Source organism: Thermobia domestica, chromosome 10 (genome assembly GCF_964235325.1).
Source record: "Thermobia domestica chromosome 10, izTheDome1.hap1.1, whole genome shotgun sequence".
Lineage (NCBI taxonomy): Eukaryota > Metazoa > Arthropoda > Insecta > Zygentoma > Lepismatidae > Thermobia > Thermobia domestica.
This window is the reverse complement of record NC_137463.1, coordinates 266,874,923-266,901,131: the sequence shown is the minus strand read 5'-3', so window position 1 is coordinate 266,901,131 and position 26,209 is coordinate 266,874,923. Positions and strand designations below refer to the sequence as shown.

The 26,209-nt window shown below is 35.8% G+C and overlaps 1 protein-coding gene across 4 annotated transcripts in view; it reads right to left on the bottom strand.

Moving 5' to 3' along the window:
- The window catches only part of uif (sushi, von Willebrand factor type A, EGF and pentraxin domain-containing protein uif), a 330,814-nt gene that overhangs the window by 124,776 nt on the left and 179,829 nt on the right, over window positions 1-26,209 (bottom strand). The gene's annotated exons all lie outside the window — the stretch shown is intronic.

Sequence of the window (26,209 nt, the reverse complement as noted above, 5' to 3'; positions counted from 1 at the left end):
GTATAAACTCTTGCCACACATTCCAGCAGCAGCTAAAATAGCAATCACTATTGACTTTATAACAAAGCAAAAAAGAGTGACATTCAAAAGCGAGATGACATTGTGTTGTACATTTCACATTAATTGTGATAAAACGGCTGAGCAAACCCGTCATTAGCCTGTATGTCTACAGATAGAGTTAGGAACAATAAGAATTTTGTTGCAGGTCTAATATAGCAGAAGCTTCCCACGGGAGCTGATCCACAAGAAGCCATGCAAAGTGTCTGAGCACAAATACGTAACACGCGATTTTAATTGTGGCAGATGCGTGAACGAGGCGCATTCTACTTCCCATGCGTTGGTTGTAGCACCACTTCATTTGTGGTAACGGAACTCTGTTACCTTGAACTTTCGCAGGACGGTCAACCAATCCATGCAGCCTTAAGAATACACCAAAATATCACAAATACTGTCATCGTAACCTAAATAAATGTACTCAACACAAATTGGAGGTCGTAGGCTATCCACCACTTATTAGGAATTGATGTGTTTTGCATGGGCGTCACTTGCAGATTTAACAAGGGGTCAAATAAATTATCTCTATCTTATCTGAACTTAGCTTGCATATGAATGTTGATACCAATATTACCATGACATAATCGCGTGGGAGAATTATTTTAAAGGCCACCACGGCCCCATGAGGAACTGTGGAATTGACAATCCTTACACTTTTGACTTCCCTCCGACGCAGTCCCAAGGTGACCAGACGTCCCGTTTTAGCCGGGACAGTCCCTTTTCTCTAACCGTTGTCCCGTTTCTTTCTGATTCTCGAACGGGACGCTTAAATGTCCCGTTTTTAAGTAAAAATGACCTAAGTGTCCCGTAATTATTATTCAAAATATAAATCGTAAATGGAAATTCTACTCTCTTCCGTACCAACACTCGTTGCCAAGGTTGAGCCGTGTCTAGAACTTCTGAATTTTAAAATGGAAATTGAATATTCGTGGTTCAAGTGGGAATTCTGAGTGTTCAACTAGTTAAAAGAATTGTTGGGTAGAACTTGAAATCGGGAACCATTATTTGTTGTGTGGTACACGTAAAGTTAGAAACGGTGTGTTATCACTCTTATTTGTGTATTTTGTAAATTGAGAACACTGCTGAGTCCCAAAATGGAATCTGAAAGTCAGATATCCCCCCCCCCCCCCCGGTAGCCGATTCGTATGCGTCCCGTTTTCGCAAGTGAAAATTCTGGTCACCTTGCGCAGTCCGTGTTCACTGCTATCATCTCTCAAGGATTGTTTTCTGCCTACTGTGTGGGGGGAGTGAGGTACGAAGACTCAATGGCAGAGCGCTTACCTCTGGTTCGTAGGGTCCCTGGTTTGATCTCCGGCAAGCAAGCTTGTGGTGGACAACATCGTGTTCATGGGTTTTCTCGGGGTACTCCCGTTTCCTCTCACTTTTTCATTCCACCAATTCTTCCATCATCTTACTTGCCTTAATTATCGTCTCCCTTAGCCTAAAAGGGTATATTTGTGAAACGTTAAACTGGAATATTTCTTTTCATCTTTACTTTTGCCTACTGTAGACCCACCTTGTCTGAGCATTTCGAATTCCATTGGAAGGATGTTTCGGAACTATGCCCTGGGAAAAATCCCTTGCGCACCTATTATATATTGCTGAAAAATGAATTTTTGGATGGCATATGTTTGACTTACTTTACGTTGATGTACGTCACTCAATGCTCGTTTTCGAAATAGCATGTGTTGCAATATATTTTTGCCACCTTTGGACAGCCCTAGCTCTGACACCACACACTTCTCCTACATCTAGACATGAACTTTTTTTAAAAAAAAATTTTTTGGTGTGAAAAATCTCCTTTTAGAGTTCGCCGATGTAGTTTATTAACACCCTGTATAGATTATCTTGAGATAAGTTTGAGCACAAAACAAAAACTTGCAGGGAAAGGAATTGGTCTGGTTTGTTTTGTAGCAACTTGACCGGACCCCGTTCAAATAACATTATGTAGAAAACTGTAATCTGTTTATCTATTTAGAAGCAATCACCATTTGAGTTATGGAAAGCAAGACAGATCAGCCATAGTTGCTCTGTAAGACGGATTGAAAGTTCCGGTTAACTCATTCTTTATGACTCAACCAAAGTCCCGCATTCTTCTGTCAGCCATATCCAATTTCATTCATGAAATTTATTTTTCAAATTCCACTAGCACGTCATTGATATTGAAAACGTTTTTCTTCGTTTCTTTTTAATCTAAATTCACCAGCAAATACGTTAACATGAGTCTTCTGAGCATAGTTTATTTTTCTGAATATATATTTTAAAATAAAAAAAATGTTATTTGATTGCATTTTGTGTCTAGTTTGGAGAGAAAACATTGTAAAAACATTTTTAGTACGTGTTCTCTGGCTATCAGCCAGATGAAGATATTGACATCCGATATTTCGACTGCAGACATCGCATTCATCTTCAGGGATTGTAATGAAGACCAGAGACGTGAAGAGACTGGAGATATATAGTGATTATTTAGGGATAGAGCTATGAACAGAGGTTTGTGATTCACCTAATCAGAAGCCAGCATTTCCCTCAGCCAATTACAAGCCCCCATTCATAGCTCTGCCCCTAAGTAGTCATTATATATACATGCTCACGTCTCCGATCTCTCCATTACAATCGCTGATGAATGCGATGTCTGCTTTCGAAACGTCGGATGCCAATACCTTCATCTGACTGATAGACAGAGAACACGTACTAAAATCACGTCGCCAGGAAAAAATCAACTCCTTCTTCGTTGTAAATACATTTTAATAAATCTTCTATTCATATTTTTGTTTATATTTATTTTATATCATCAAAGTATAAATGGTCAGAGAATGTGAAATTTTACTCTCAAATACATAAATTAAACAATTATATTTTTTATGTGTTCTTTATAAATGAATAAATGATATTGTGGTTCCCGAAATTTCAGTTACTTTTCGTAATCCATTCTGTCTTATATGTAATAAGTAGTATTTTTGAGTTTACTATACTTGAACTTGACGCGAATAATATAATACATTACGTATCGAATAAAAGTATGATAAGCTCATAATATACAATCAGCAACAGACAATGGCAGTACGTAATCATACCAGAAGAAGGTAGTAAGTACTTTTGTGTTCTATAATGTAATACCGGTACCTATATTCTATGGGCTCCCATGGTATTACGCAGCAAAGGCCGAGTGTAGTTCGGTTAAGGACTAGAACCATCTTGAACATCAGCGCAAGATGATTGCGAAATCATTTCAAAGTATTGACATCACAAATGGTATTACAAATACTCGACTGCATATTTCAACTGCAAGGTTTGTGACTTTGCATTCGTTTGAAGTATTCGATTCTTTAGAGAATCAGGTGGTGTTAATGCATAATCGAGTGAACCATTCGATTCTTTAGAGAATCGGGTGGTGAACCATTTGATTCTTTATTGAATTGGGTGGTGCTAATGCGTAATTGAGTGAACCATTCAATTCTTTATAGAATATTAGATGGTGCTAATGCGTAATTTAGTGAACGACTCGATTCTTTATTGAATATCGGGTGGTGCTAATGCGTACTTGAGTGAATAATTCGTTCTTTAGAGAATCGGGTGGTGTTAATGCATAATCGAGTGAACCATTCGATTCTTTACAGAATCGGGTGGTGAACAATTCGATTCTTTATTGAATTGCGTGGTGCTAATGCGTAATTTAGTGAACCATTCAATTCTTTATAGAATATTAGACGGTGCTAATGCGTAATTTAGTGAACCACTCGATTCTTTATTGAATATCGGGTGATGCTAATGCGTAATTGAGTGAACAATTCATTCTTTAGAAAATCGGGTGTTGCTAATGCATAATGGAGTGAGCCATTCGATTCTTTAGAAAATCGGATGGTGCTAATGCATAATCGAGGTGATGTTAACTAATCCTAAGAGAGTATTTAGATCAGGGAAATTTCCATGTTGCTCATTTAAATATTTTTTTTTTTACAAATGTAACTCAGTACCTTAGTATGTTCCCATCGGAATGTGATCAATGAAATAAAATGTCAAATATACAGCTTTCATCACTTTTTCTCTTCAGATTTATTTTCCATTTATTTGGAACCCAGCTGTCGATATGCATCTCTCAGTCGCTATTTGAAGAACAGAATTTTATTATGTAAAATGACAAATCAGTAACTTTATAACTTTCACATATTACAATTATTTTGCGAACGAGATACGTAGATTGTACTAATGACACAGAATTTGTCGTGTATCCTTCATATTTCAATAACTCTTTTCTCAATCACGCTAAAGAAATGGTAAGTTTCGGTCCAAATCTTCTGTGCAGAAGTCATAATAAATCCTATAAAAATGATAATGGCGAGTTCATTTCCAAGTATTTTTCGCATACTCTGCATATTATAGTTCTTGCGGAGACGAATGCGTGTTTAATGAGTATTACATAATCAAAAATCGTATTAATGATAATTTATTACAGAGAATAAGATTTAAAGCATCTATAATCTACAAAACGTCAGTAACTTTTAATTATCTGAGGAAACCGTTAGAAAGATTTTATTTCTTTTAAAAAACACGAATATTTAATGCATTTATTTATTGTTTTCAAGAAGAAAAAAAAACATAGTTGGAAAACATGATCACCTACTTATAGAAATGTACAACTACAAGGGAGAGACATTAAGAGCCCATATTATGTGATAAATGCAATAAATAATTCTGAAATAACGACAAGGATATGAATTAGAGAACTGAAATTTAAATAGTCGTGAAAAGTCGTTTGATTTTTCTTTCCAAATCTGATCTCTAATTTCTTTTTTTAAAATAATTTTATTACTTTTTCTAAGATGGACCTTGAAGTACTATCTAAGCAGTATTATTTTTACATTTTTACTATACCCCATTAATTAGTTTACAGCTTCATCCATAACTAACACGCTTATATAATAGGTCAATGAATACCATTATGCCAAGTTTGATCCTGATCGGATGATTTTGGTGTGTTGTTGTTGTTTACGAAAAATATGGTTAAAAATTTGATTGTCCATTATTCGGGAACCAAAAGTCTGCACAACATAATATTCCAAACGCTTTATCTCATAAAGCAGGTGAAGTTCTATCACCAAACCAAGTCTGATGTTGATTGGATGACTTTGGTGTATGTTTTTCAGTTTTCGAGAATATGACTGAAAACTTGGTCGTCTATGACTCGGGAATCGAAGCCCTGCACAACATATGTCACACTCGTTTATGAAGTGTCGAAGTCTATCACCATGGTAAGTGACCAGCCGGCGGTAGCAGAGTACAAATGATAATGAAGATTAAATGTCTACTGATGTTAAATGATGTTATATATATATATATATATATATATATATATATATATATATATATATATATATATATATATATATATATATATATATATATATTAACAGTGACACATACTCCTAACAGCGACGCGCTGCTTTTAATTTCTCTGTGTAGCTTTCTACCTGTAGCCAATAGTACTGAGTAAACTAGTCAGCGTTTTGGGGATATCTCAATTCTTTCCCAATTCTCCGTGTAAGCCTATGACGTCATATTTTTCAACAATGAAGAACGTACTCACAATACCTGGTATCACTAATTAGTATTTCTTTTAATACTACATAATTAGACTACGCGAACAAAGTTTTAGGATTATTCTATGATTTCCATACAATAGTGTCATTTCAGGTTTGTCAGAAAATAGAATAGAATAGAATAGTTTTATTGTCGTTAAACAACATTTGTTGCAATAGACAACGTCAAGAGAGTATACAAAATATATACATTGAATATATAGGTACATAACTAGTCACTTTTTATTTTTTAATTCTTTCTCAAATTCTAAAACGCTATACGCAGCTGTTTCAATGAGCCAAGATTTACAGTGTTTCTCGAAGTTTCTATTACACATACCACGAATTTCTGTAGGTAGAAGATTATACATCTTCATCGCAGTGTATTTATAACTCTTTTGTGTTTTACTTAACCTGAAATATGGAAAAGGAAAAAAATGAAATCTTTAAGTTTTACGTCCCACGGTTATGCCGGTTAGGCTAAAGGGGACGGTGATAATGAGAAATGAGTGAAATGAAGAAAGTGGGAGGAAACGGGAGAACCCCGAGAAAACCCACGAGCACGGTGTTTGTCCACCACAAAGTCCACACGGCGCGAGCTGGGATCGAACCAGGGACCCCAAGCACCGGAGGTGAACGCTCTACCACTGAGCCACCGCGCCCCCTGTCAGAAAAGGAGTAGCTAGACAGGGCAAGATTGTCCACCGACATAAAAAGTTCTCGTTTTGTATTAGCATTTTAGTGTACAATCAGTGGTGTATTTACGATTTTGTTTCGGGGGGGGGGCTTTGCTAACTTTCGGGGGGCTTTGCCTGAAAATGTGAAAATTCTGCAAGATATTTCATATACTTTACTATAGTAAGTAAGATTTCGGGGGCTTAAGCCCCCCTAAATACGCCACTGTGTACAATTTATTGAAACGCATGCGTTTCTTAAACTCACGGGGTAGAGGGAATTGCCCTTCAGAAATGACACCTCTGCTTCCAAGAGAGTCTGAAAAATATCTTAAAAATGGAGTTGGGAGTACTGAGCATCCTTGCTTGATCCTATCTCCTTTCGCTTCTATTGTCTTCACAACGAAATATTACGTAACAAGACAATCTATAATATTATTTAAACACACACAAAAAAACTAGCCACTTTATTTGTTTAAATTATTAACGTCTTCAAGAAGCCCTCACTGGTTGTTGAAAAAAAAGAAGATTTTAATGTCAGCGACAAATACAAAGTAAAAGAAACGGCTAAGAAATGTATTTTCTTAATTTGTTTTTAAAATTAACGGTATTTAACACCCACCCACTTTGTCACGTTCGTCACGAGGAGATGTGACTCATAGAACACCCTGACTTCCGGTTGGTTTCTTCACTTTGTTGATTGCCGCTACGCTGTCATTCCCATTAATAGAATAAAACGCCCACCTCTTTGTACTTCTGTTTTCATAGCATGTACAGCGAATTTTTATTTCTGGTATCTGTATGTCAATTATATTCATTTTTTTCTTTAAATAAAACAATCCTCATTTCAAGACTTCAATCTCTATTAATATCTTTATCCTGTTTCCTTTTAATTCTCCTCAACTGTTTATTTGTTTATGACTTGGTTTACGTGGTGAAGTGAAAGGTCTTGAATACCACCGCCAGTTCCATTTTCAAAGAACTTAAAAATTTCGTTACTGAATTTTATATGTCTGTATGTGTGTGTTATTTGCATTTTTTTTTTCAATTTTAAGTCCTTCATTCGATAAAGCATCAAAAACTATTTGAGAAAGCGATGGAATTTTTCACGTCACTCTTACCGTTCCCAAGATATTGAAAAAAAAAAAAAAAAAGGCCGATTCCCGAAGATTTAACGAGCCATATCTCGAGAACCGTAATTTATAGAGAGATGATATTGGTGTTGACCAATACTTAAGGGGATGGTGAACAGTTTGGTATCAAAGAGTAACCGATGGTCAGTGTCCAACTGGTCACTGGTTTGGCCAGTGGCTATCAGTTAATACCGGTATCAAAATGTTTACATCATCCTCTTAGGTGTTGATCAACACCAATATCATCTCTCTATGACTTACCGTTCCCGAGATATTGGCCAAAAAATTGTTCCGATTTCGGGAGATTAAAGGAGCCATATCTCGGGAACCGTAAGTCATAGAGAGATGATACTTCGCGAATTTTTGCGAGAAAGAACAGAAGGTGGGTATAAAAAGATTTATTTTTACATGTAGGTGCAATGACAGATATCATTCCCGCTCCATCTCTCCATTCTTTTTAAGTTCGTTCTGGCAATACTCTCAGATCATTCTCAATTTTTTTTTTTTTTATCTCATTGATTTCTATGAAGAATTATTTTTCTGTTTTCTTTGAAATAAACTAAAATTTTTGTTATGGAATTATACTGATTATTTTTACATAAATTCCACTTAAATTTCCCTTACTTTTTCAAAATCCCTATGCATAACATATAATTGTAATAACAATGGGACTTCGATGACTCGAAGCTGGAGAGAATAGACAACAATTCGAGTTATCGATTTTTTCGAGTTATCAAGGTGATCGCAACAAAAATTCGAGATATAGAGGTTCCTTGTTCCTCATTAAAATTGACTACATAACCTCTATAGCCCCAAGTTTTATTCGTTCAACCTTTTGAACTAGAAGTTGTGAAAGTTCCTTAAATTAAATAAGATGATTAGTTAAAATGAAATACTGTGCATGTATTGTTTTGGAGGGAGCTTTCATGTGTAAACATGAGTAAAACATAATCACAGTACACATTAGCAACAATGACAGGACTAGCAACAATGACAATAGGGATAGCTTCGAGTAATCGACGTAATATATATGAATAGAATTTGAATTGTAGAGATAAACTTCGTCTTGTGGAAATTCGCAGATGCCAGCCATTTTTAAATATGATTACGAAACCGTTTAAATTCGACTTATCGAGGTTGTAATTTTTAAACATTCGACAGAGAGTATTTTAACATCGAGAGTTATGGATAGTTAAAGAGAATGTTAAAAAAATTCGAGTTAAAGATTTCATTTTCATTTTCAGTATGTTAACAACTCACCCGCCTCCGAAATATCATACGTCCCTGTGCGCAAACTTTCTGATGCCTACATCGCAGTTCTTTACACAAACAAGTATTAAATATGTACTTATTAGCAACCGCAACTTAACAAATGAAATAAACCTATCAATAAAATATTTTGGATTTAATATCACGTCGTTAGCTTTTGCTATGCATAAGCCAAGAACATAAAGCTGTGTCTCATCGCTGGCTACGATAGGCCTAACCAAAGACAATCATCCTAACGACTTAAGAGCCTGCCTTACTAAAAATAATACAAAATTTATCATTTTTCTTTTGCTTGTTTATTCATAATGAAATGCAAGTCACCACAATCATAGATAATGTTATTCTACAACAGAAAATATGAACCTGAATAATGTTTAGTGTTGCCATCCATAGAAATTACAGTGTTGCCAAAACAATTTCCCTAAAATCTAAGTTAAGGCAGCGAGTAGAGGAACAAACTAAACTGCATTTGGTTACGTACCATATTGTTTTGGCTTCCTGTGAACTACTTTTTAAATAATAGTTATATTTAGTTTGTAATAAAGAAAATAGTTTTAACATACAATTATTAAAACTAAATAATAATGTTAATTAAAAAGTAGTTCACAAGAAACCAAAACAACATGATACGTAATCAAATGCAGTTGAGATCGTTCCTCTACTCGCTGCCTTAACTTGGATTTTAAGGAAATTGTTTTTCTGGCAACACTGTAATTTTTATGGATGGCAACACTGAAAATCCTTCAGGTTCATATTTTCTGTTATAGAATAGCATTATCTATGATTGTGGTAACTTGCATCTCATTATCTGCTTTCACTGATGAATAATCAAGCAAAAGAAAAATGGTAAATTTTGTATTATTTTTAGTAAGGCAGGTTCTTAAATTCTGTTTATATTGATATGATGTTTAAGTTTTCTCTTCTCCCACTTTCGAAGATAATTGACAATATTGTGGATCGAATAACTGAGAGGTTCAAAGATCAAACGCATTTCCTGCTTTACCTTTGAGAATCTCTCTTCCGGTGAGTTTTCTCTGTAGACAAATCGTCACCAAACAGCCAGACCTAGAACACGGAAATTCTTATGAAGAACGCATACGCATACGCATGTTTTCTGTGAATCCGGAATGTGAAGATGAAAGTGTGTCAGTGAGGATCCATCGACGTAATCCTTTAGCTGCTATCTCAGCTGAACATCTGCGGCATCCATAAATCGTGACTGAGCCCCTTTATCCCACTTTCTGATTAAACAGAGGCCTTTGAGAACCCATTCTTTATTCTCCTTCACGCATGTCTGCTCGGCAAACAGAGCCTTCTCCCGCAAAACCATTCAAACACGCTCAGGAATTCAGATGCTCTTTCTTTCTTTTCTGTCGACTTGCATTTTTTTTTTTTTTTTGTTTTGTTCTGTACAGTCATCAACAAAAGTATTACGCTATTGTTGATTGACTGCATATGAAGCTGGGATTGTTCGACCACGTATAAAACCAAAAATCATTGGCATCCAGAGAATAAAGTAAAGATTAAATCACAGGGAAAAATGAAAAAAAAAAGTCAGGTGGAAGCAAGGGCGCCAATTTTCTGTAAATTTGGGGGGCCCACCCAGATGCAGAAGGCGTATATGAGGATTTTAAGACAAATTGCATTCAAAGTATACCAAATATTGTATATTCATAAATATAATCCGACGGGACCCACATGAGGTTTGGGGGGCTCGGTCCCCCTAGGACCCCCCAGGATCGACGCCCTTGGGTGGAAGTAGAGGTTTGGTCCTGTAATCCAGAAGTAAGACTATACGAAAGGCGAAAGAGCGTGGTCAGAAGTGGCCTCTCTGAAGATTGATCTTGCATCAGGCGCTCACCCAGGAATTTTTATTGGGAGGGCTTCAACATTTTGGGGGGTCCAATACTAAAGCCATTACGTCTATATAGTGTTGAACGAGTATTATTCCACACCCGAAAAGACAATATGTAACAGTAAACTATTCCCACCTATATTTTCAGAAAAAAGAAATAAAACTAGATTGAAAAAATATATGATTGTTTTAAAAGTTGTATGTCCTACGATTATGCAGGCTAGTCTAAAGGAGATTATGAGAAATGAAGGAAATGGTGGAATGAACAAAGTGGGAGGAAACGGGAGAATTCTGAGAAAACCCACGCACGTGGAGTTTGTCCACCACATAGTTTACTTGCCGCGAGCTAGGATGGAACCAAGGACCCCATGCGCCATGCTTATTCTGTAGAAAATACGAAAATTCAATTTAAGGGTCGTTCAAAAGCTTGTGGTCCCTAATCTAAAAACTAATTGGGCCACAAAAATTTTCTTGTTGCCCTTATATCTGGAGAACAACATATAGTGTAGCCAAACCCAAACTATCACTTAACTCAGTATGATGTGATTATTCCGTAGAAAATACGAAAACTCAATTTAGGAGACGTTCAAAAATTTTCTGGCCCTTGATTCAATTGGATCAAAATATCCAATATATTTTAACAAAAAAATTCTTGTAGGCCTTATATCTGGAAAACTACATATAGTTATGTCAAGCACAAACTATCAGTTAACTCAGTATGATGTGCTTATTCCGTAGAAAATACGAAAACTCGATTTAGGGACCGCTCTAAAAATTTGTGGCCCCTGATCCAAAAACTAATTATTGGCGAAGATCGGAATCTTTTGATCCATTCTTTGGTTTCCTAAAATTCTTGTTAACCTATAGTATTTTAAAATTGATGCTCACATTTTGATGACAATTGAGTTGCTTAACAATCCATTGTTAGTCATTAATATGGGCGTTGTCCGTGTAATTCCGATCTCTTGTTTTCTTCATTTTCCGGTTTTACCTTCCAGAGTTCCGTGTACGGATGACATTTTTTGTCAAAAGTATAAGGCGATTGAATTCTTCCACGCATTTCCTTGATAACTTTTTATTTTTCTCTCTTGTTGTAATGTAAGTGTTGTCGCAATGTCATTACCCAGAATTCATTTCCTTCTTCTCCTTCGATTGGCCATTCCTTGCCACGCTACGACGGTTGCACCGTTGCTTTGATGGTCACAATCTTTGTTGCATACGTAAGGCATGTCTTCCGCTAGGAGCTTTGGATTTTTTTTTCCTTCTGCAAAAGGTCTTATCATGCACTAAATGCAATGCCACAGATATACCGTTTACGGTTTAACTTCTTTAAAGTTTAAACCACAATATTATAGGTCATCCATCATCTATCACCCGCAAAGACACATAAACTTCAGGGGTGACCACAAGAAACAGCGTTTCTCATTGAAATTTACAGGGATGTGGTATATATATAAAGGTGAATGTTTCATGTTTGTAATCTGATGACAAATGATATTGAAAACAACTATAAAAAGTAGATATCTCTGGCATCTTAACCTAATTGCTCGTATAATATCCTGTGTATATTTGAATCTATATACAGAGTGTTTCAAAACAACACCGACAGCGTTTGGGAGGTGACTCCTAACACCAAGATAAGACAAAAAGTATACACCATCCTGGGTGCACAAACGCTTCCTTTCGGAGTTATAGGCTGCCGAAAACACGAAAAAATGAACTTTAAAGGTTCATAGCTCCAAAACTATGGGACCTAGCATAGTCGATAGGGACTAATATGCGCCCTATCCAAATATCCATGTTTCAAAATCCTGCGGTACTTCCGCAACAATTTTTTATAGAGGTAGTTGGTGAGTACTTTAAATTATATGCCCGTAGCGAAACTCCCTAATAAAAATTGCTGTGTGAGTACCTTAGGATACTAAAACATGTATTTTTGGATAGCGCACATATTAGTTCCTAAGTGAAGTCTTGACCCGACTACGGTAGGTCCCATAGTATTGGAGCTATGGACCTTTAAAGTTCATTTTTTCATATATTCGGCAGCTTATAACTCCGAAATGACGGATTTCTTCACCCCGGTTGGTCTATACCTTTTTGTCTTGTCTTGATGTCAGTAATCACCTCCCAAACGTTGTCGCTGTTGTTTTGAAACACCCTGTATATCTAAAAATGAAAGTGATTATGTTTATGACTTAATAACTCTTGAGCCACCACACCGATCTCGATCAAATTTGCTATATATATGAGGTTCGGACCTGGAATGGTTTTTATCATTTCATTTTGACGGTGCAACTTACGATAGGGATATATATATATATATATATATATATAAGAATGATTGATTTAGTGTCGAATTCATAGTTTTCGGGCTGGCTGAGACGAATAGTGACACTTCTGATCTCGTTTGAATCCAAATTCCGCACGGCAACTTAGGGGAAAGAAAGGAAGGAGATACATATAAATTATCGAAAATGACAAATATAAGTGTCCAATCCATGGTTTTTGGAGTCGCTGTGATCAACAGTGAACTTCCGATGCCGTCTGAATCTAAATTCAGCCACGCAACATATTAATATTATCTATTTTGCTGTTTCTTGTAAGATTTCCCGCTGTTCATTGTACTCTGGTATCAACTCAAGTGCTAACTGAATTTGTCATAAAATGATGGAATATAATACAATTGTTTTCAAATGACCATCAAATTCTTAATTTAACATAAGATTTCCTTTTCATGTAATCTAGATATTAAAATTCTAGATTTATGTGTTTGTGGTAAAGAAAAGTTTATATGCTTGTGGCCAATCCTTTCGGCAGAGAGTTCTCGGGAACCATAGGCTCTAGAAAGATGCCGTTTTCACTGATCGACTGCAAATTTTGTGTAGATTGTTCAGTTCTAATTGAATATTTAAAAATCGTGACCGTTATTTCTTTGTTACATTTTCAGAAATACATTGGAAGTGTTGATTTTTTTTACAAAAAAGTAAAGCATCATATCCTTGGAGTTATACATTCCAACACCACGTATTTGTATGCAGAGGTTGTATATCTCTCAGGCGTTTGTTTCATGATCAAGTGATAATGAAAAACAAAGGATAACCATTTCTTCAGTCTAAGATGAATCTTTATTGTTCGGGGTGTTTTACCCAATGAACTCCATATATAATTGGCATTATAGTTATAATAATTTTATGTGTGTGTAATGATTTGCTTATTACATACTGCATGCAAGAAGAAAGAAAACACTGACCATGCATGAATTAGAAACTCCTACAGGAAGTAGGTTCAAATTATGCAATCATATGTGAATAGTACGTTGTGTAAAAAGTGCAGGTTGAACTTGAAATAATTATTCTTACAAATAAAACTGGTTCCCATTTGAAGAAAGTTTGAGAAACGCTGTTAGGCCCACATACGGCTATATAATTAGCTGGTAACGTAAGATAAGGTAGGAGGTAGATGTATAAGATGTAAGGTAATTTAACGTTTGGAAAAAGAATACCCGAAAGTTCTGGTTACATGTGTTCTGTGTGACAGGCATTATCCACAGTGATTATGCTAGCTCAATGAATTACAGTTAAAAGATACTGAAAAAAAAAGTAATGACACAAATACCGAAATAACATTATGAGCTTATGCCTGAAAAATAAGTTGATTATGTCACACAATAATGCAAAGAAAGGGGAAAATAAAACGTATGTTTCGTGCGACTGTTGTCATATCACAAAGGGACAGAATGTATAAAATCGCATTTACCACGCGAACTGTATGTAGCACACACATTTTAAAGAGGTGTTGTTATGTGAGGACGTAATATATGAGGTTGCTCTACGTACGCTATATGTGTCCGCCATCGAGTATGCTGAGTTCTTGTAGATGGAGATGGAACAAGAAAAAAAATCAGGTGGAATTCTCCCCGCAGGAAGACCAACGTGTTGGAAAGGTTCATGATCCCGTTATATGGAGAAGAATGTCGTTGGTTAGTTCCACTTTGCAACAGACTCATTCACGAAGTCAGTCAGTCACTGGCTGCTTCGAACAAAATCACTGGGATTATGATTTGTGTGAAGGCGGGATATTCTAGGGTTCTTCCGTCTGCTTTGGTCTGTAGTTATAGCAGCAACACCGGAAACAAAAGTTTAAAAAAATAAAATAAAAAAAGTTCGCTATTGTTTGCTTCATGTTCATGGGTTGAAAGATGAAGAACCATATTTATGGAAGAAAACCATGGATAACAACAACGTATTATATCTTTCTTTTTTTTTGTAAGCCTCAAATTAAAAGGAAGACAAAAGAAAAGAACGCAACATAGGCTACATTTTTTAACGAGAATTTTGCGGACAACAGATTATATAATCGCAACCTTAAGTGGATCAGCTAATATGAATTAATAACTAAGATTTAACATGGTCCATAAACAATTTGCATTATATATCTTTCTACGACATTAAGTTGTATGGAAAAATGTGACAATAGCTAAGGCGCGGATCCATACCACACGCCACTACGTCTATATAGTATTGAATGGGTATTATTCAGCACCCGAAAACACAATAAGTAATTACAAAGTACTTCGAGCTATACTTTGAGAAAAAGTGATAGAACTAGATTGATTTTATAAGAGAAAGAGCACAGATGAAGTGTAAGATCAAATATTCACGCTACATCAATCATTTCCCTGTTAAACAAGTAGAGTTTTATTAAGTAAGTATACAAATGTATGTTGAGTTAGGACGTTTCGGGGGGGGGGGGGATCCGGACCCGGTGGACCCTCTTCCCTGTGAGTGCGTCTCTGAAATAGTTCAAGTTACCAATTGATCCTTAAGAGTCTTCATCCCGGCGAAATTAAAATACCGCTAATTTTACAATAATTATGTGATATCTTCAAATAGATAAAAGATAATCGAACTGTGGAACAAGAGCGCCCTAGACAATATTATTTTATATAAGAAACCGTTATCACGACTCACTTATCTGCTTTCGATTTAGAGCCATTTTGAAAATCGGCATTTATTTTCGCGTTTCTTAACAGCTGAAAACGGAAAGCCACTAGGTGACCTGTGATAACGGTACCTCACGCAAAATAATATTGTCTAGGGCGCTCTTGTTCCATATTTCAATTATCTTTTATCTATTTGAAGATATCACATAATTACTGTAAAATTAGCAGTATTTTAATTTCGCCGGGATGAAGACTCTTAATGGTGGTATTAAACTTATATTTGGTTATATCGATTCTACAACACTAAAGCATTTAGCGGGAAAAAATCTTGTCTAAGTCAGTGGTAAAGCGTCTACCTCTGGTGTGTGGGATCCCTGGTTCGATCTCCGATTAAGTAACTTTGTGATGGACAATATCTCCCAGTACTCCCGTTTCCACCCAGATTCACATTTCACCAATTCTTCCATCATCATTCACTTGCCTTAATCCTCGCCTCCCTTAACCTACAAGGCCATAATCGTGGGACGTTAAACTCAAAGATTTCATTTCATTTTTTACAGTCACTTGTCAGCTTTTATTATACGTAAATACGTGATAAAAATGTTACAATTATACATGATATATCATCTTCTGATTACATTTAGTTTATTATTTATCACCTTAGATATTGCATGTGTGACTGCAATACGTATTTCTATTTCTATGCCAGGGTTGTAGTCGAGGGTACACGGCGGTACACTCCGTATACCCTCTGCTTAATCTATGTCATTAGAGTGTACCTTCTGCTTCAAAGTGTATAGTTTCGTTTATATTTATTTATTTAATCGGGCCATGACTCCAATGTTAAACTGGCTCTATCATCATTTTCCTCTCACATTCTTAGCAGGTGTTCAAATGTTAAACTGACTATATTATCATTTTCCTCTTACATTCTTAGCAGGTGTTCAAATGTTAAACTGACTATATTATCATTTTCCTCTTATATTCTTAGCAGGTGTTCAAATGTTAAACTGACTCTATCATCATTTTCCTCTTACATTCTTAGCAGGTGTTCAAATATTAAACTGACTATATTATCATTTTCCTCTTACATTCTTAGCAGGTGTTCAACTGTTAAACTGACTATATCATCATTTTCCTCTTACATTCTTAGCAGGTGTTCAAATGTATGAGTTTGAAAAAAAAATCCGGCGCGATTTTTTCTGTTCCTTCTCGGGCTGAGTTCGTTCTTTAGAGAATCGGATGGTGTTAATGCGTACTTGAATGAACCATTCGATTCTTTATAGAATATCGGGTGGTGCTAATGCGTACTTGAGTGAATAATTCGTTGTTTAGAGAATCAGGTGGTGTTAATGCGTACTTGAGTGAACCATTCGATTCTTTATAGAATGTCGGGTGGTGTTATTGCGTACTTGAGTGAACCATTCGATTCTTTAGAGAATCGGGTGGTGGACAATTCGATTCTTTAGAGAATCGGGTGGTGAACGATTCGATTCTTTATTGAATTGGGTAGCGCTAATGCGTAATTTAGTGAGCCATTCAATTCTTTATAGAATATTAGGTGGTGCTAATGCGTAATTTAGTGAACTACCCAATTGTTTATAGAATATCGGGTGATGCTAATGCGTAATTGAGTGAACAATTCATTATTTAGGGAATCGGGTGTTGCTAATGCATAATGGAGTGAGCCATTCGATTCTTCAGAGAATCGGATGGTACTAATGCATAATCGAGGTGATGTTAACTAATCCTAAGAAAGTATTTAGATCAGGGAAATTTCCAAGTTGCTAATTTAAATAAATTTTAAAAAAATGTAACTCAGCATCTTAGTATGTTCCCATCGGAATGTGATCAATGAAATAAAATGTCAAATATAGAGCTTTCATCACTTTTTCTCTTCAGTTTTATTTTCCATTTATTTGGAACCCAGCTGTCGATATGCATCTCTCAGTCGCTATTTGAAGAACAGAATTTTATTATGTAAAATGACAAATCAGTAACTTTATAACTTTCACATATTACAATTATTTTACGAACGAGATATGTAGATTGTACTAATGACACAGAATTTGTCGTGTATCCTGTTAAATGTTCCTTCTCGGGCTGAGTTGGTTCCTTCTCCATACCTACACCTATTTATGTTATTAATGCTGTGATTTATGTAAGGAGTGACATCAAGAAAATAGCATGAAATGCTTTAAACTATAAAACCGTAACATATTCTTTATATTGAAATAATTAATAGATATAATTGACATCGTTCATTAAAAAATGTCTTCAATGTCTCATATGACAATGATACATGATCTTTTTTAATCAGTGTGTACCCTCTGAAAATTCTAGGACCACAGCACTGTTCTATGCCAATACATTATATATATCAAAATAGATGCAGTTATGTTGAAGTTATGTGTGAACATTCCAATATTATATATATAAACTAATCGAACTAAGAACTTTTTTTAAAGTAGGTTTAAAAAAACTTTGTATCTATGAGAAATTAGACAAACCGTATCTCCCTATTCTTTTATTATAAAAGCTTTTCCATTATTATTATTATTTCATGTATAATAGCAGTGAAATAATTAGAAATTTCTGCCTTGACAAGCAACAATGCTTTCCACTTAATATCTAACTCTTTTGAGTAAATTTTTCTGAGAAAACTTGTAATGGAGGCGCTCGTACCGTGAATCCTGTCGTTACAACATAAATCTTAAGAGTTATTAACGGTATTTTGTGTTCTTATTTCTTCGTAACATTGCATGGACTTCCACGGCACCTCATTAAAAGAGATCTATTATTTTCAACGGATGACTCATATTCATCCATGTAACAACAGGAAAAAGGGTTCAGAAAGACCATATCCTGTCTCAAAGGTCTAAATCAACCAAAGTGTTCTAATGTATTGGAATAAAAATTCTTTATGAAGTTTTACTTTTGATTGTTTTTATTTATTTATTTTCTACATTGAAGGGTAATGATAACTGATATCAAAAATTGAACCAAGGGAAACATACACCAAAGATTAAAGAACTATGTACTATATATTCAAGGTTAGCGCGGCAAGTAGTGAGAGATACTACAATCAGAAGGACTGGGACCTGAATCTCCGAGTGTGACAGTTCGTGTGCGATGCTACTTAAACATTCAGTTTCTCATAAATTAGCTTTGATCTTTTACAGATTGTGGATCGCTTGCGAAGTGGACAGCTTTTTGAGCGTCGCATTGTCGTCAAAATAAAGACTGTCACGCGATAAAGGTTTGTGTTAAACTTGAAACATTCACAGCCGAGACGTTTGCTATGGGAACAATGCTTTATTGGGAAAAGCAAGTGTTTCTCTGGCACAGCGCTGAGTGTTCTAGACCAAAAAATGTTCGATTGATCAAATCGAAGATAAAATCGATGCTCATTGTCTTTCTTACTCCAAAGGTGTTGTCCATAAAGAATTCTTGCCATCCATACTGAATCGCGCGCCCCCAACCGCAGATCGCAACATCTTTGCTCTTTATCCGACAATAGTTGTGAGAGAATTTATGGCGAAACAAACCGTTGCAAGCTCCCCGATCTCCTTATAACTCGGATTTAACTCAGTCGACTCCTGAGCCTACAAGCCCTATTGGGATCCGAAATGTAATGGTTCTGATTTCATAAAATTTATTTATTTTAGGATAAACTTACATACATACCCTTAGAACTCCGTGGGCATTAAGGCTGTGTCCAACACTCGGAATGCTATGGGATTTCCTTATATAATAACATGGCATATTTCTTTCCAAAATATTATGAAAACTATTTATTTTATACATTTCAAAATTCGTCCAAATGCTTGTTAGTATCAATATTGCATGTTCACTTTTACTTTTTTCTTGCTAGGGTAATATTAGAGCGCGCTAATTACAAATTAATTTTCTTCCATTTAAATGCTGTTTAAGATATTAGCTGCTATTTGCAACAATGCAGAACAGCAGATAGAAAACTAACTAAGTAGGTTTCTTTCATTCTCTTTCCCCCTCTGGTCACGTGCGTGAACTTCGGGTTGTCCCCGTAGATAAAGAAGCCGATGGAATGCAGATTGACAGCAGATAAGAGCAAGGTCTGTTTTCTTTCTCCCTTCATAGATCGTAAAGATTTCATTGATTCTACGTAAACATCTCCGCGAATAGTTACCTGCAGAGGCATATTGGAGCTGACGTACGACAGTTTCAGAAAATCTGTCTATGTTGCTTTCAAGTGAGGGAAGTGTTCATCTTATAAAAGTAGTTTTGGCACGGCATATTAAAGATATCAGCAATAGTACCTAGAAATGAATTTTACTATTATTCTAGTCAGGAGCGTCATTTAGGGAGAGCAGGAGGGAGCAATTGCCCCCCCCCCCAACAGTTTGAGGAATGCATATACTTTAATCGATTATCTTTAATATACTAGTACAAAACCTGAAAGTCTTATGTTGGTCTCTTGCCCCCACCCCCAAACAAAGTCTGAAATGACGCTCTTGATTCTAGTATTTCTACTTCATGATATTTGATAGCTTGTGAAAAAAACATTACAAGACAAGTAGTTTTGATAAATAGAACGCTGCTGTGTTAGACACAAACAATTACAAAGTTGTAAGCGTTCCACTGTCGTCTTATCTCGCCTGGAGAAAGATCTCTTTGAAATCACTCATCGCGGCAAGTTGTACATTTTTAACAATTCCAAAAAGTGTCCTTTCTGGAAACCAAAAGAAGTCAGACTGAGTTAAATACAAACTATAAGGAGGTTGAGGAGCTTGCCAGGGAATTTAGGACAGAATGGCAGGAGGACAAAATGGCAGGAAATAAAGGCAGGAGGACAAAATGGCAGCGGACGAAATGGCAGGAGGACGAAATGGCAGCGGACAAAATGGCAGGAGGACGAAATGGCAGAAGGACAGAATGGCAGGAAGTTAATTTGGCAAAAATTATAACTCCTAGGGCACGTATTTTTAGGTTTTACCTATTGTGTTTGTTAGTAGGTAACGGTTCTCGATTTATTCATTTCTACCTCAAATGTCCAAAGCATATAAATTGAACCAAGAGCGTAAAAGAGGGTAAATATCAGATATCCATTTCTTAACTTTTTTCTTAAATTTATTTCTTTTTAACCATCTTCCAATTGATATCTTGGTTTTATAATAATTCTAAGTAGTACAACTTTTATTTATGACGAAAGAATTTTCCCGTGGACTCCCTCTAAATTTCTCTCAGGGTCTAGCTATCATGTGACAAAGAATTAAATCTACTAACTGCTTTCGCACACAATATAATTTTGAAACTTGGGAGCCTAGTGGTATCTTTGTGTCTGTAGTATGTAATAATGCTGATACGTTATTCTCTTGAACATCTTAATGGTATTTGTCGTTTGACTTCAGAAGACTGAGTTTAGCCTGCAAGTACAAGTTGCCTATAGTTAAAACATATCAGATGTACGATCTTGTTTAATAAAACCTGCCCCTCCCCCTCCTCTATCTGAAAAGCCCTATATTGTTATTCACATATGAAATTCAAAGACAAAGGCAATCATCTTTATCCAGTCATATTTTTATTTCAAGTGTAAGTATTAATATGTGCTACGCATGGTTGCAAGAGGCTGTTTTTTTTTTTTTTTTTTTTTTAATGCTGAAGTTAGGTACCTAATATTGGAACTAATTTTCTTCATGAATTGATGTAAGAAGCGGCCGCGTGATTTTCGACCAATTATTTCATCACTGGTATCTATGAGCAATGAGATAACAACAGTGGAAGACAAACTTCGTTCTTCTCAAACTTGATACTTTGAAAAACTTATGAAAGTAGTTTCGTTGTCCAAATACATATTCAATCAAATCAGTTTCAGAAGTAGCATTAATCTTATAATAACGTAATGGCTGTAAGAGTTACCCTGGAAATGTATTTTGTATGTTTTCTTTTTTCGTAATTCAGAGATTTTTTCCTGAATTTCGCTGGAGTTATGAGGAACCTTAAATTATCAGGCATTCCACTTTAATCGCTCCCCTTTTACCCCCAATGTGATATTGGGTATATTTACAACTTAGTGCAGCTTAAAAGAACTATGATCGTGCATATTTGATTTCTAACTTGCTTGCTTATAGCGTTGCCCTCAAGACGAGATGAGAATTCAGGGTTTCTCGTCTCATGTCATAAATGTTTATAAAAGTCCTGTCTCGAATCAAAATTTTCTCGTCTTGTTTTGTAAATTTATGTACAAAATGTGTCCTGATTTCCGTCTTAGATTCATGTAGAATTTATCAGAATTCTTCCAGGTTACGACGAGTCCACGGAAGATTGACACAACGACACTTAAATCATATTTATTAATGAAGTAAATTGTGTAATGACTTGCGTATCTTTAAACGTTGATAAATGCTTTTTCTTGTGTTCATACTATTACCTTATCAAATTGCATATGACATATATAATTAATCATATGCAGGGCCGGCGCGAGGGGGGGTCGAGCCGTGCCATCGCCCAGGGCGGCAAGTCTGATGGGCGGCAAAATTTGAAAAAAGAAAAGAATACATGGGCGGCAAAAATTGAGAAAGAATATAATAAAGAGGCGGCATGTGAAAGTACCGCCCAGGGCGGCAAAACTTCTAGTGCCGGCCCTGTCATATGACATATATACAATTAATCATATCCTATATTTTGAAAACCTATGTCTACCGAAAGTTCTAGTGTTTCTTGTGAGTACTCTACAATTTGTTTCCTCCGATGATTTTTGCCCCGAGCTTTCCTTGAATTTGTCCCTATGCATATTTTATAGACTTAAAAATACTAGAGACAGTCACCAGAAAATAATGAGTACACATCCTACATATCCTCTCGTCAAAAACTTCGGAACGAGTCGAATCGACCAATTTTAATTCGTTTTCTTTGCCACAGAAAGTATCTGATCCTTTGTACAATACCGAGGTTAGTTTATTCGCAAGTTAATATGGAGGATGTATGTATTTTTCCTTTTTCCTTTTTTTTTTTTTTTTTTTTTTTTGCTTGTTACTTAAAATGTTTTGCAAATAACTTCAATAACTTTTGAAACTGTTTGAAACTGTTTGTCTTCACTTGAGCATATACAGATCACAGTGAGAAATAAAGATAAAAGCTGCTTCCTTCTAGTAATACCCGAAAAGATCTTAAATAATATATATAAAAAAGAAAACGACTAAAATTAATTTATTTCATTAAGACACTGCTGGTATGAATAGAAAGCTTGCAATAGTAAGGTGTTTGTAGATGACTGTCAATTAGAATTGAAATATTATACCCTATTAGCAGTTCGAATTTTGGGGCATAATGAATAAATCGAAAATTTATGTTGAAATCTTCATTTATCAAGCAAGAAACAAAATAGTTTAAAACCCGACAATTCAAATTAACTTCCTGCCATTCTGTCCTCCTGCCATTTCGTCCGCCTGCCATTTTGTCCGCCTGCCATTTCGTCCCCTGCCATTTCGTCCGCCTGCCATTTCGTCCTCTGCCATTTTGTCCGCCTGACATTATTTCCTGCCATTATGTCCTCTGCCATTTTGTCCTCCTGCCATTCTGTCCGTTCCCCTTGCCAGGGTTTGTTTCACCACAAACTATCTCACTGCTGATGTCGGTAAAGAGCCCATGTGTTGCGATCTCCGGATGGGGGCCCGAGATCGGATAGCACTAACTTCTTTGGAGTCAAGAAAGACAATAAGCATCGATTGTAACTTCAAATCGAGCGTTCTTTGGTCGAGAAAAAAAATCAGCGCTGTGCAGAGAAACACTTGTTTTTCCAATAAAGCATCCTTCCCATAGGTTTTCTGTATCATAGCAAGCGTCTCCGTTGTTAATGTTTCAAGTTTAACACAAACCTTTATCGCGTATAACTACTAGAACTGAACACTTTAGTTTGACCATGATGCGACGCTAAAAAAATGTCCACTTTGCAGTGAACCACAATCTGTAAAATTTCAGAGCTGACTAATGAGAAACTGAACGTTTAAGGTTAGTGTAAAGGGACAAGTTTTGCCGATAGATGTCACTACAGTCTTCGTATCTCTCTCATGTATTTTTACCTTTCATGAAAACTCACGATTTCTCTTACAAATTTCAACCTAGAAACTTCAAATTTTTAGAGAAGGAAGATCATAACATATCGAAGACAAGAATCCATGCCGATTTTTTATTTAGAATTTTCTTTATTGTTGAAATGGCTTGATTGTTGAAATGGATATCCAAACGCTTAAAAATATAACTGTTTCAAGAATGAAGAAAATTCTAAATAAAAAGTCGGTACGGATTGTTGCCTTCGATAAGTTATGAAGTTCCTTCCCTAAAAATTTGGGGTCTCTAGGTTGAAATCTGTAAAAGAAATCGTGAATTTTCGTGAAAGGTAAAAAAAAAAAAAAAAAAAAAATGAGAAAGATACGGACTGTAATGACATCTATCGACGAAACTTGTCCCTTTCAACCATCCTTAAGTAGCATCCACACACAAACCGTGACCCTCGGAGACCCCGGCTCCCGGCCTTTCCGATTGGAGTCTCACAACTTTCCAGGCAAACCTTAAGGTTGGTTTAAAGGGACAAGATTTGCCGATAGATGGCACTACAGTCTTCGTATCTCTCCCATATATTTTTTACCTTTCACGAATATTCACGATTTCTCTTACAAATTTTAACCTAGAGACTTCAAATTTTTAGAAAAGGAACTTCATAATCTATCGAAGACAATAATCCGTGCCGATTTTTTTATTTAGAATTTTGTTCATTGTTGAAATTGCTTGATTGTTGAAATGGATATCTAAATCTTTAACAATGAAACTGTTTCAACGATAAAGAAAATTCTAAATAAAAAATCGGCACGGATTGTTGCCTTCGATAGGTTATGAAGTTCTTTCTCTAAAAGTTTGAACTCTCTAGGTTGAAATTTGTAAAAGAAATTGTAAATTTTCGTGAAAGGTAAAAAATACATGGGAGAGATACGAAGATTGTAGTAACATCTATCGGCAAAACTTGTCCCTTTACACTAACCTTAACACTAACACTAAACTTTACACTAACACTGTACAGGTTTTTTTTTTAACTTCCCGTTTCTCGTAGTGTTCACTTCTCTGTTCTATACATTCCAATACACAACATTGCGCTCTGAACAAAATTGAAAAACAAAAGTAGAACAGTATTTTTGGAATGGACTTTATAGAAACACATATAGATATACATGAAAACCAAAACATCTCTAAGCCATTCGCTGATCTTATCACTTTCTTGTTTCATAAATACAAAAATATACCCTTTCGTGTCTAGGTATATTTATTTCTCTTCTGGCATTATTATTAAAAGAAAAAATACATTGTTTACGAAACAAACTTTTCCACATTTCAGTCATGCAAAGAGCAAAATTAGAGACGAAAAACCCGAAGGTTTGTGACCGCTAGGAGGCACCAGCGTCGATTATTTTAACCACAACTACTACAAGACAGGAAGAAAAGGAAATGAATCAATTTTATTACATTGTCATGCAGGTTGAAATATATAAAGAAAGAAAGAAAGGTTTTCCTTGGTTATGGATCTTGTATTCGTGCATAAGACCACCTGTTATTCCTAACAAGCAACTCTTTGCAGATGAAATCTACGACCGATAACAAAAGAAAATCAGCGCAGGAAACAGACCAATTACTATAAAATAACAAACTTTGTCTTCATTATTTGATTGACAATCAGACTTTTTGTTGTTGTAAACATTATTTTCTGATTTGTATTTATTTTTTGGCCCAATTTTGTTTTATCTTCTCAACGTTTCATCACAAATAATAAAATTTCGAAATATAAATATTTAAACGTGACCTCAGGACAAAAATAATCTGTTGTGTTGTGTATGGACGTTCCTGTCAGGAACTTGATTGTTTATTTAAAAAAAACAATAAGTAATGTTGCTAACCGTGAATATTGCTCCATAAAACAGTTTATTTTTATAGCATTTTGCTGAAAACAATTTTCCGTTCGACATTACTATAGTCAATGCGTCAAATATGTTGCAAATTGCGAAATTTGCTGCTGAAATGATCTATCTCACATTTGACAGATTTTTCAGTGCTTGTATTATTCGATAAATAAAATAAAACGTTTATTTAACGTTCTGTTATATGTATGTATATTCCGTGTGGCCCCGGGTTGCGTAGTCGCTAACGCTTTCGCCTTTGGTGCGAGCGGTTCGGGGGTTCGATTCCCGGTGGGGACTGTCAGTCGAAATAATGTAACAGATTTTCCAGATCAGCCATTCTGAGTGAGGTTTGTCATTCACACCAGGCAAATGCCGTGATAGTACTTAGCATAATGTTTCCATGCCGCTTCCCCATTCCTTTGTTCCTCTCCAATTCTCGGGCAGTGTGATCGCCGAGGGACGTCACCCCTCATATGTCTGACGGGCTAATATCTCCATAGATGCCGAAAACCCAGAAATTTAATCCATGTTGCTTATAACTCCGTACGCTAAAGAAGAAGGTTGATGAATAAAAACAAATGGTAAAGAAGAATTGGTGGAATTGGTGGAACATTACAAAACATCTGAAAAATCTACAACTCCTACAACGGGCGCCAAAATTAGGAATTCCTCGCATCAAGGTCAGTAGCAGTACCATCTTAACAACATTATGGGCCCCTAGGCAAACCAGAGTGTATATCACAAGGTAGAGTTTGGTTTGTCATTGTCATAACGTAAACA